We start from the raw sequence: 13,791 nt of genomic DNA on the forward strand, positions 1-13,791 counted from the left end.
ATCACATTGAGATATCACCTCACCCCAGTTAGAATGGCTATCATCAACAAGACAAATAGTAAGAAGTGTTGGAGAGACTGTGGAGAAAAAGGAACCCTCATACACTGTTGGTGGGAATGCAGATTGGTGCAGCCGTATGGGAGGCAGTGTGGAGGTTCCTCAAAAAATTACAAATAGAATTATCGTATGACCCCACTCCTCGGTAGCTACCCAAAAAATCTGAAAACATTTATCAATAAAGACGCATGTGCTGTAATGTTCATTGCAGCTTTATTTACAGTGGCCAAGACATGGAAACAACTAAAATGTCCTTCGATAGATGAATGGATAAAGAAGTTGTGGTACATATACACAATGGAATACTATTCGGCGGTAAGAAAAGATGAAGTAGGACCATTCGTGACAACATGGATGGGTCTTGATAGTATAATACTAAGCGAAATAAGTCAGTCAGAAAAAGCAGAGAACCATATGATTTCACTAATGTGTAGTATATAAACCAAAACAACAAAAGAACAAGACAAACAAATGAGAAAAAAAAACTCATAGACACAGACAATAGTTTAGTGGTTACCAAAGGGTAAGGAGTGAGGAGGATGGTAGATGAGAGTAAAGGGGATCAAATATATGGTGATCGAAGGAGAACTGACTCTGGGTGGTGAATACCCAATGGGATTTATAGATGATATAATACTTAATTGTACACCTGAAATCTATGTAACTTTACTAACAATTGTCACCCCGATAAACTTTAATTTAAAAAATGAAAGAAACAAAAGGGCGAAAAAAACAGCCAGTACAATAAGGGGGCAGTGGGAGGGAAGGGGTGCAAGGAGGACTTTATGAAAACAACAGAAGAGGGAGCTGTAGAGCTGAGAATTTAGGAAAGTTCTTACCTCATCCACTGGTATAGAAATACTCATCTCACTTAAATAAGGATCAAGCAAATAGATTACACAATTGAATTTTATACAAAGTTAGTATAAGAAAAAAGGAGCAGAATAACATCCCTACAGACAACGAAGTTACACTAAAAATAAAAAAGGAAAGCCAAATAGATGACAAAACAGGTAAAATATAATCTTATATTCCAAAATAAGCCAAAAAAAAATAGCCCAAACTCTGAATCTGATTTAAAACAATAGCAACACCAAAAACCTACAGATCCAGGAAACTCAGCAATCTCCCAGGACTTTTAGAAAACCGCACTTTGGCACAGCATCATCTAACCCCAAAAGAGAAGAGAAAATCTTAAGAAAAGAGAAAACTCTTAAAAGCAGAGAGAGGATAAAAAGGACACAAGTTTAAGAAGGATGTCTGGTTTCTCTTCAGAAACAATGGAGGCCACAAGGAAATGAAACATCTTTAATATGATGAAAAGGAAGAAACTGTCAACCTAGAATTCTAGATTCGTATTTTAAGACTTCCTATACACTCTTGGTGGAAAGAAATACAAATTGAATTTATGAAATAAATGACAATGATTTAAATTTAAAAAAATCATTTAAATCTACATATTGAAATCAATGGTATGCATGTAAAGCAATGATCAGAGGAGAATTCACTGCACTAAACACTATTACTAATCAAAATTTAAAAATTAAAATAAGCGAATTAAATTCCCAGATGAAAATAAGAAAAAAAGACAATAAAGTAAATCAAAAGAAGGGAATAATGAAAATAAAGCAGAAATGAGGAGAGTAGAAAAGCAGCAGACATAATAAATAAATGAAAATCCTATTTTAATAGCTTTACTGAAATGTAATTATCTATATTATTCACCCATTTGAAGTGTACAATTCAATGGCTTTTAGTATATTCACATAGTTGTGCAACTATGACCACAATCAATTTTAGAACATTACATCATTCCAAAAAAAGAAACCCCACATCCTTTAGCTGTTATTTGCCAATATCCTTACTCACACTCCTATCCTTAGGCAACCAGTAATCTAGTTTCTGTCCCTGTAGATGTGCCTATTCTAGCAATTTTAAAACAGAAACATACAATATGTGGTCTTTATGAATGGCTTCTTTCACTTAGCATAATATTTTCAATGTTCATCATTATAATAAGATGGTTTATAAAAATCTATGATTAAGAGAAATGATCAGAGGCTTAAATAAAATTATGCACATAGATGTTAACTGTGGTGTTCTTTATGATAGTAAGAATCAGAAAATTGTTAAGTATCTAATGGTAAGAAAATGATTAAGTCAATCTAATGTACCCTTAAGATTACACTGCCATTAATTTTTTAAAATATAAAATGAAATGTGGAGATTATGTCATAGAAATGGTGGCATGAGATGAGCCTCTTGAAATCTTTTGAAATCAATTTGAATTTACAACAAACTGAAAAGCTATAATTCCACAAAGGACTCCCTGTGCAGCAGACAGGTAAGACTAAGAGACGCACAATTGAAATCATCTAAAGGTGGACAAATTGACTGAGTGGGAGAGGAGGGAAGGAGGAAGTGTGGAGACACTGGCCACACGTGGCTGCAGAACGCAGACCAAGGTCTGAGCTCTGAGCTCCCTGCTTTCCAGAGCTACCACAGTCACAAGAGAGAAAAGAATTTGGACTGCTAGCGCTCCCCATACAGTCCTGCTTGAGGAATCAGCATATAACATGGCTGAGCCAAACACTCAGGGCAGAGACCTCAGAGCAAACACTGAAGGAAGAAGGGTGAAAACAGTATTTTAAGCCCTCACTACCAAACAGAGGATGGAAGATATAGGCACAGAGCCTAGGCTCCCTACCCTCCCAGAGCTCACTCCACCCTCACCTTCCCAGTGCTAGAAGTGGAATGGTAGCAGTTTCAGGTCAAAAGAACAGAATATTTGCAGTTCTGAGAACTGCAGCCTGCAGCCATACAGCCACGGACTAATGGCCCAACTAGTTCTTGCAAAGGGGAGGGAGCCTTGGGTGCAGGACCGGCTGTGCTGGTGGTTACCACCATTGCTCTAAGCCATTTCTTACAACCCACTCCACCCCTGCCCCCACCTAGCTGAGAAGATCCCTGCAGGAGTAAACAGAGCCACTAAAACACACAGGCCCTGAAATTGGTGCAGGAAGAGTTTTGTAACTCCAGAAGCTCTCCACATCCCCCCATAGAGGTGGTGTCCTGAGACACAGGCAACCCGCTCACAGGGAGAAACCACCTTTCAGGGAACCCCCGCCCCCATTGTGTGAGAAGCTGGAACAGTGCAGAGAAAATATAACACTGCAGTGTGAGAGAGAATAAAAGGCTGCAGTTGGAGAGAAAATAAAACATTCTACCAACACCTACTGGAAAATAAAAGAAAGACCTCTTCCTATCAACCTGTTGGAGAACCCACTCCTGTAGATGCCCAGGAAGAAAAATAATACTTCATTAATTGCCATGAATAACCAAGGAAACAAGGAAGCTCGGAAAGAAAATGAAAAATCTCCAGAAAATGAATTTAAAGACATGGAAATATGTGACTTAAATGACAGAGACTTCAAGATTGCAGTTCTTAAAAAACTCAATGAGATGCAAGAAAACAGACAGGCAGTTTAATTAACTCAGAAATGCAATCAAAGAACAACATGAGCATTTTACAAAAGAGATTGAAATTTTAAAAAAGAACAAAATAGCACTTTTGGAGATTAAGAACTCAATAAAAGAAATAAAGTATGGAATAGCCAGCTTAGGCAATAGAGCTGACTAGATGGAGGAAATAATCAGTGACATCGAAGACAGAAATCTGGAAATGACATAGAGGGAAGAAGAGAGAGACTTGAGTGTTAAAAGAGATGAATGAACTCTACAAGAAATTTCTGACTCCATCAGAAAAAGCAACATAAGAATAATAGGCATTCCAGAAGGAGAAGAAAGAGAGAAGGGAACAGAGTATATTCAAACAAATAGTCAATGAGAACTTTCCAAACTTGTTAAGAGCACTGGGTCCTCAAACCCAAGAAGCAAATAGAACACCTAATTACCTCAATCCCAACAGGCCTTCCCCAAGGCACATTGTATTGAAGCTGTCAAAAATTAATGACAAAAAAAGAATTCTCAAGGCAGCCAGGGAAAAGAAGAGGGTAACTTATAAAGGAAAGCCCGTTACATTATGATCAGATTTTTCAGCAGAAACTCTACAAGCCAAGAGGGAGTGGAATCAAATATTCGAACTATCAAAAGAGACAAATTATGAGTCAAAAATAATATCCTTTAGATATGAAGATATCCATTAGATATGAAGGAGAAATAATAAAGACCTTTCCGGACATACAGAAGATGAGAGAATTTTCTAACACACGTCCTGCAGTACAAGAAATACTGAAGTAGGCTATTTGACCTGAAACAAAAAAGCAAAAGAATACAAAACCATGAGTAGTATTATGAACAGACAGACGGAAACAGGAAATGGCAACATCTACACCAAATACATCTAAATGTAACATACAGGGTAAAGAAGGAGAAAAAAAAAAGAGGATAAAGACAACTTGCTACTGCAGCGCAGAAATCAACTCACAGCATAAATAAGGATAATTTGTGACAACAAAAACATAAAAGGGGAGAGAGTAAAGATCTGAACTGGCACAAGGGAATGGAGAAAGTAAGCATACTGAAGAAAATGAAATACTGTAAATATGAAACTTTCTTTTACATAAATTTAATGGTAACCACTCAAAAAAAACAAAAAACCCAGAACTGAAATATATAACCTAAAAAAAGAAGCACAGGGAAAAATCATAGAATACCACCACACTGAAGTAATAGATAGCAACAAAAAGGCAAAGAAACAATGGAGACACCATCTTACCATATTTCCCCCAAAATAACATAGGGTCTTATATTAATTTTTGCTCCAAAAGATGCACCAGGGCTTATTTTTAGGGGATGTCTTATTTTTTCAAGTGCAACAATCTACATTCATTTATTCATGTACAAATATCTGCATTTATTCAAATACAGTCATGTCATCTTCTTTTGGAACATCATCATAACTCTCCAAATCCTGAATTCCAGCTTGAATTTCTTGTGACTTCATTTCCTATAGAACCATTGGCCCCAGTCTCTCATATCCATCAATAGATCTCATCTTAAATGAACACTTCTTGTCCATGTAACCTGCTCTTAGTGCATTGGCAGCACAGCTGTCAGTGATTTTATCCCATAAATTCTTCACCCAAGTCACGACCTCTTGCAGGGTAGGCTTCACAAAGTTTCCAAGCTGATTTCTCTCCATTCTATTTTCAATGTAGTCATGGATTTCCATGCGCAAATGGTCCTTGAATGGCTAGTTTATTGTAACATCAAGAGTCTGGAGATAGGCAGTCATTCCTGTGGGAATCATTGTTTGATCTATTATTCTCTCTGCAAGGAAGTTCTTCATGTCTTTAGTGCAGTGAGTGCTGGCTGAATCCCAGACTAGCAGACCTCTTTGGTCACCTCGCAAAACAAGTGGCAGCATTAAATCAACCCACTTCCTTATAACTGCTTTTGTACCCCAGGCTTTTTCGATTTCAAGAACATAAAAAACACGTTCAACCTTATCTTTCTTGCCCTTAGTGATGATTAGAGGTGGGGCTTTCTTTCCATCCAGACAAATTGCCAAAATACAGGTAACACATGCACTTTCGTAACCAGTGGAGGGAATATAGATTGACGAGGGACCCCTCTGATCAATTGTCATTTGAGATCCTTGGCCCATGAACACTGCAGTTTCATCCATAGCAATCATGTTGGAGAGTTGGTATTTAGAAAAGTCAATGCCATCACAAAGGACTTGAATGCAAGTGAACATTTAATAACTTCAATATCTTCCAGCTTGAACAGTATTATCAATCTAGTAGACAGTAAGTCAACTGTCTTGTAGACAGTTGTCTTGTAGACAGTCTTGTAGACAGATCAACTGTCTTGTAGATAGTTCATATCACTGTAGGAAGCCATTGAGCCAGTGTTGTGATGCTTTCAATTCTTCTGGGGATATTTCTAACTGTGGTGCCATTGCAAGGGCAAATGCTGGAATATCAGCCCTGTACACAACCAAAGCCTTTGCTCTCCTTTCAGCAATCCATTCACAGATGATGTCTTCCGCTCAGGAAATAATGGTTGCCTACCTGATCCACAATTGTGCTTCTTAGAATTTCCATTGTCCACCTGTTGACTGAGGTTATCATACTCTGCTTGCCATTTTTGGACCATTCAGAGACCCAATTTCTGCTCCTTGCAGAAAGTTACAAGATTCTTGCTCTGAGAGTCCTCCATGATTCCTTCCTTGTACTCAATGGAATAGCTCTTTATTTTTGCACTCATCTTGTCTGGGAGTCAAAATATTATTCCCTTTAAATCTACCATTAAATCAAGTGTTAATTGAAGACTTACGAGACAGGAGTGGCAACAAAAATGATGACAGTTAAGAATGATGGTCCACACAAAAGCGACAAAAAATTGCAAGCACCAAAATTCAGAAAATGTTTCTTTATTTCACACGAGTGCATTAATTACAACCGTTACAACACGTGATGCATTGAATTATGAAGATTCATATTAGACACAACCATATCCATTCATTATCAAGTGTGCACGTTATTCGTGCATTGTTTCTATACTCTGGTCATTCAGCAATAAGTCTCGAGTTCGTCTGTTTACATAGGCATTTACCTCTCGTCCAAAGGCACCTGCCTAGGTATTTACAAATACTTAATTATAATTTATATTATAATATATTTTAAGTATTAATGTCAATATTATTTATTTATATTTAATTATATATTAATATTATTATTTTATAATTCAATATGTCTGTCGTGTATTGCAATGGATGGACTAAATGCATCCATCTGGCCGACAATCTTAACGAGGGCTTATTTTTGGGGTATGGCTTAAAGTATGAGCATCCAGAAAAATCATGCTAGGGCTTATTTTCCAGTTAGGTCTTATATTCAGGGAAATACAGTACAAGAAAACCAGAGATAGTAAATGTAAATGGACTGAACTCACCAATAAAAAGGCACAGAGCAGAAGACTGGATCAAAACACTAAACCATATGCTCCCTACAAGAGTCACATCTCAGCTACAAGGACAAATATAGACTCAAAGTGAAAGGGTGGAAATTGACACTCCAAGCAAATGTTATTCATAGAAAATCAGATCTAGCTATACTGATATCAGATGAAACAGACTTCAGGATAAAAAATATAACGAGACAAAGATGGACATTTCATAATGAAAAAGGGGTCTATACAACAAGAAGACATAATAGTCATCAATATTTATGCCTCCAATCAGTGATCACCAAAATATACAAAGAAATTACTAATAAAACTAAAGGGAGAAATTGACCAAAACACAATTATAGTAGGGGACCTAAATACATCATTGACAGCTATGGATAGATCATCCAAACAGAAAATAAGTAAAGAAATAGCAGCCTTAAATGACACATTAGATCAAATGGACATAATTGACATTTATAGAGCACTTCAATCTTGAACATCAGATTATACATTCTTTTCTAGTGTTCATGGAACATTCTCAAGTATTGACCATATATTGAAACATAATACTAACCTCAGTAAGTTTAAGAAGATTTAAATCATACCAGGGATATTCTCTGATCACAAGGCTTTGAATTTGGAGATAGATGGCATAAAGAAAGCAGGAAAAAACACACATATGTGGAGATTAAACAAAATACTTTTAAAGAATGACCAGGTCAAAGAAGAAATAAGAGGAGAGATCATAAGATACACAGAAAAAAATGACAATGAAAATACATCCTACCAAAATTTTCTGGATGCAGCGAAAGCAGTTTTAAGACGGAAATTTATATCATTACAGGCCTATCTCAAGAAACAGGAAAAATCCCAGATAAATAACCTCACATTACACCTTAAAGAACTAGAAAAAGAAGAACAAATGAAAATCAAAACCAGGAGAAGAAAGGATATAATAAAAATTAGAGCAGACCTAAATGAAATAGACAACCAAAAAAACAATAGAAAAAATTAATGCGACAAAGATCTGGTCTTTGTAAAGATTAGTAAAATTGACAAATGCTTGGCTAGACTCACTAAGATAAAAAGAGAGAAGACACTAATAAACAAAATCAGAAATTAAAAGGGGAAATTACCACAGATATGACAGAAATACAAAGGATCATCCAAGAATACTATGAAAGACTATATGCCTCCAAATTCAATAACCTAGAAGAAAGGGACAAGTTCTTAGAAATATATAGTTTTCCTAGGCTGAATCACAAAGAATTGGAAATCTAAATAGACTGATCACCAGTAAGGAAATTGAATCAGTCATCCGAAACCCTTCCAAAAGCAAATGTCCGGGCCCAGATGGCTTCACTATTGAATTCTACTAAACCTTCAAAGAGGATCTAATACCAATTCTAATCAAACTCTTCCAAAAAATTGAAGAAGAGAAAACACTCCCTAACTCATTATGAGGCCAAGAAACATTACCCTGATACTAAAACCTGGTAAGGATAACAACAAAAAAAAAGAAAATTACAGACCAATATCTCTGATGAATACAGATGCAAAAATCCTAACCAAAATTCTAGCAAATCGAATGCAACAATACATTAAAAAAATTATACATCATGACCAAGTGAAGTTTATCCCCAAGGGCACAAAGATGGTTCAACATATGCAAATCAATTAATATGATACACCACATAAACAAAATAAAGGACAAAAATTATATGATTATATCAATAGATGCAGAAAAAGCATTTGACAAGATGCAACATGCATTTATGATTAAAACAGTTAATAAAATAAGTATAGAAGAAAAATACCTTACCATAATAAAGACCATATATGACAAGCCCTCAGCTAATCTCATAATTAATGGTGAAAAGCTGAAGCCCTTTGCTCTATGTTCAGGAACATGACAGGCTGTCCCCTATCACCTCTGCTTTTCAACATAGCGTTGGAAGTCCTCGCCAGAGCAATCAGGCAAGAGAAAGAAATAAAAGGCATCCAAATTGGGAATGAAGAAATAAATTTCACTTTTTGCAGATGACATGCTGTGTATTGAAAACTTTAAAGACTCCACCAAAAACCTATTAGAAATAATAACTAAATACAGTAAAATTGCTAGCTACAAAACCAATGTACAAAAGTCCACTGCATTCCTATATAATGAAATCCCAGAAAATGATATAAATCTCATAAAATGAAATAAAAAAAATTCTGTTTGCAATTGCAACAAAAAGAATAAAATACCTAGGAATAAACTTAACCAAGGATGTGAAAGACCAATATATATTGAACACTATAAGACATATTTAAAAGAAATTGAAGACCACACACATAATGGAAAGACATTCCACATTCATGGATTGGAAGAATCAACATAGTTAAAATGGCCATATTATCCAAAGCAATATACAGATTTTTTGCAATCCCTATCAAAATCCCAATGGCATTTTTAAAAGAAATACCAAAAAAAAAAAAAAATCATCAGATTTGTATGGGACCACAAACCCCGAATAGCCAAACCAACCCTAAGAAAAAAGAACAATGCTGGAGGTAACACACTTCCTGCCTTTAGCTTATACTACAGTGCAACAATAATTAAAACAGTATGGTATTGGCAGAAAAACAAACACACATAACAGTGGAATGGAATTGAGAATGCAGAAATAAACCCAAATAATTATGGACAGATTATTTTTGACAAAGAAGCCAAAAACATACAATGGAGAAAAGACAGCCTCCTCAATAAACTGGAAAGTCACGTGCAAAAGAAGGAAACTACACAACTATCTGTCACCATGTACGAAAATTAATTCAAAATGGACCTAAGACGTAAATATAAGACCTGAAACATTACGCTGCATGAAGAAAACATAGGTACTAAATTTATGGAACTTGGGTTCAAAGAGCATTTCATGAATTTGACTCCAAAGGCAAGGGAAGTAAAACCTAAAATAAATGAATGGGACAATATGAAACTTAAAAGTTTCTGCACAGCAAAAGAAACCATCGACAAAATAAAGAGGCAACCAACCAAATGGGAGATTTTTGTAAACAACGCCTCTGATAAGGGACTAATATCCAAAATATATAAGGAACTTATACAACTCAACAATAACAACAAAAAACCCCCAAACAATCCAGTTAAAACATCGGCAGAGGACCTGAAGAGACATTTCTCCAAAGAGGACATACAAATAGCTAATAGATATATGAAAAAGCTCAGCACCACTAACCATCAGAGAAATACAAGTAAAAACCACAATGAGCTATAACCTCACCGCAGTTAGAATTGGTGTCATCAACAAGACAAATAGTAACAAGTGTTGGAGAGGCTGTGGAGAAAAATGAACACTTATACACTGTCAGTGGAAATGCAGGTTGGTGCAGCCACTATGGAAGGTAGTGGGGAAGTTCCTCAAAAAATTATGAATAGAATTACCATATGACCAAGCAATACCTCTCCTGGGTATCTACCCAAAAAATATGAAGATATTTATCCATAAAGACATATGTGTTCCAATGTTCATTGCAGCTTTGTTTACAGTGGCCAAGACATGGAAACAACCAAAATGTCTGTCAATAAATGAATGGATAAAGAAGTTGTGGTATATATGTAATTGAATACTATTCTGCCATAAGAAAGGATGAAATAGTACCATTCGCCACAACATGGATGGATCTTGAGATTATAATGCTAAGCAAAATAAATCGGAGAGACAAAATAGAAAACCATATGATTTCACTGATATGTGGTATATAAAATTGAAAACAACAAAAGAACAAGACAAGTAAAGAAACACAAACTCATAGACACAGACAATAGTTTAGTGTTACCAGAAGGTAAAGAGGAGGGGGGTGGTAGATGAGGGTAAACGTGATCAAATATATGGTGATGGAAAGAGGACTGACTCTGGGTGGTGAACACACAATGTGATTTATAGATGATGTAATACAGAATTGTACACCTGAAATTTATGTAACTTTACTAACAATTGTCACCCCAATAAACTTTAATTTAAAAAAATTTAAAAAATTAAAAAGATTATACATCACGATCAAGTGGGGTTCATCCAAAGGGCACAATGTAAGTTGACCATATGCAAGCTATCAATGTGATACACGAATAAATAAAATAAAAAATAAAAATAATATGATTATATCAAAAGATGATGAAAAAGCATTTGACAATGTACAACATCCATTTATGATTAAAACACTTAATAAAATGCGTATAGAAGGAAAGTACCTCAACATAGTAAAGGCCGTATATGAAAAACTCTCAGCTAATATTCACAGTGGAGAAATGAAACCTTTTGCTCTACACTCAGGAACAAGACAGGGATGCCCCCTATCATTCCTGTTGTACTAAATAGCATTAAAAGTCCAGCCAGAGCAACCAGGCAAGAGAAAGAAGGCTTCCAAATTGGGAACGAAGAAGTTAAATTGTTACTTTTTGAGGATGACATAGTTCTTTATAGAAAAAACATTAAAGACCACCAAAAAACTATTTGAAACAATAATGAAATACAGTAAAGTTTCTGGATATGAAATCAATGTACAAAAATCCATTGCATTCCTATATACTAGCAATGAAATTTCAGAAACATGATTTCGTTTACAGATGCAAAAAAAAAAAAAAAAGAATAGAATATGGTTCTCTGCTTTTTCTGTCAGACTTATTTCGCTTAGAATTATACTCTCAAGATCCATCCATAAAGTCACACATGTTCCTATATCATCTATTCTTACTGCCGAATAGTATTCCATTGGGTATATATACCACAACTTCTTTATCCATTCAACTATGGAAGGACATTTTGGTTGTTTCCCTGTCTTGGCCACCGTAAACAAAGCTGCAATGAACATTGGACCACACGTGTCTTTATGTATAAATGATTTCAAATTCTTTGGGTAGATACCCAGGAGAGGGATTGCTGGGTCACATGGTAATTCTACTTGTAATTTTTCGAGGAACCTCCACACTGCCTTCCATAGCGGCTGCACCAGTCTGCATTCCCACCAACAGTGTGTGAGGGTTCCTTTTTCTCCACAGCCTCTCCAACACTTGTTATTATTTGTCTTGTTGATGATAGCCATTCTGACTGCGGTGAGGTGATATCTCATTGTGGTTTTGATTTGCATTTCTCTGATGATTAGCGATGTTGAGCATTTTTTCATGTGTCTATTTGCCATTTGTATATCCTCTTTGAAGAAATGTCTCTTCTGGTCCTCTGCCCATTTTCCAATTGGGTTGTTTGTTTTTTTGTTGTTGAGTTTCATGAGTTCCTTGTATATTTTGGGTATTAGACCCTTATCGGAGGAACTGTTTGCAAAAATCTACTCCCATTCGGTCGGTTGCCTCTTTATTTTGTCAATGGATTCTCTTGCTGTGCAGAAGCTTTTAAGTTTCATATAGTCCCATTCGTTTATTTTAGCTTTTACTTCCATTGCCTTTGGAGTCAAATTCATAAAATGCTCTTTGAACCCAAGGTCCATAAGTTTAGTACCTATGTTTTCTTCTATGCAGTTTATTGTGTCAGGTCTTATGCTTAAGTCTTTGATCCATTTTGAATTAATTTTGGTACATGGTGACAGGTAACAGTCCAGTTTCATTGTTTTGCACGTGGCTATCCAATTTTCCCAGCACCATTTATTGAAGAGGCTGTCTTTCGTCCATTGTATGTTTTTAGCTTCTTTGTCAAAAATTATCTGTCCATATTTATGTGGTTTTATATTTGTGTTCTCAATTCTATTCCATTGGTCTATGTGTCTGTTTTTCTGCCAATACCATGGTGTTTTGATTATTGTAGCCCTGTACCACAAGCTAAAGTCAGGCAGTGTGATACCTCCAGCATTGTTCTTTTTTCTTAAGATTGCTTTCGCTATTCAGGGTCTTTTGAGGTTCCAAACAAATCTGATGATTTTCTGTTCTATTTCTTTAAAAAATGCCATTGGGATTTTGATGGGGATTGCATTAAGTCTGTATATTGCTTTGGGTAATATGGCCATTTTAACTATGTTGATTCTTCCAATCCATGAGCATGGAATGTCTTTCCATTTCTTTGTGTCTTCTTCAATTTCTTTCAGAAATGTCTTATAGTTTTCAGCATATAGGTGTTTCACATCCTTGGTTAAGTTTATTCCTAGGTATTTTATTCTTTTTGCTGCAATTGCAAAGGGAATTGTTTTTTGCATTTCTTTTTCTGAGATTTTGTTGTTAGTATATAGGAATGCAATGCATTTTTGTACGTTGATTTTGTAGCCAGCAACTTTACTATATTCATTGATTGTTTCTAACAGCTTTTTGGTGGAGTCTTTAGGGTTTTCTATATATAGCATCATGTCATCTGCAAAGAGTGATATTTTAACTTCTTCATTCCCAATTTGGATGCCTTTTATTTCTTTCTCTTGCCTGATTGCTCTGGCAAGGACTTCCAACACTATGTTGAAAAGAAGAGGTGACAGGGACAGCCCTGTCGTGTCCCTGAACGTAGAGCAAAGGGTTTCAGTTTTTCACCATTAATTATGAGATTAGCTGAGGGCTTGTCATAGATGGCCTTTATTATGTTAAGGTATTTTCCCTTTATACCTATTCTATTAAGTGTTTTAATCATAAATGGATGTTGTATCTTGTCAAATGCTTTTTCTGCATCAATTGATATAATCATATGATTTTTGTCCTTTATTTTGTTTATGTCATGTATTACATTGATGGATTTGCGGATGTTGAACCATCCTTGTGCCCCAGGGATGACCCCACTTGGTCATGATGAATAATCTTTTTAATGCATTGTTGTATTCGATTTGCTAAAA

Source organism: Rhinolophus hipposideros (assembly GCF_964194185.1).
Source record: "Rhinolophus hipposideros genome assembly, chromosome: 18".
NCBI classification, from domain to species: domain Eukaryota; kingdom Metazoa; phylum Chordata; class Mammalia; order Chiroptera; family Rhinolophidae; genus Rhinolophus; species Rhinolophus hipposideros.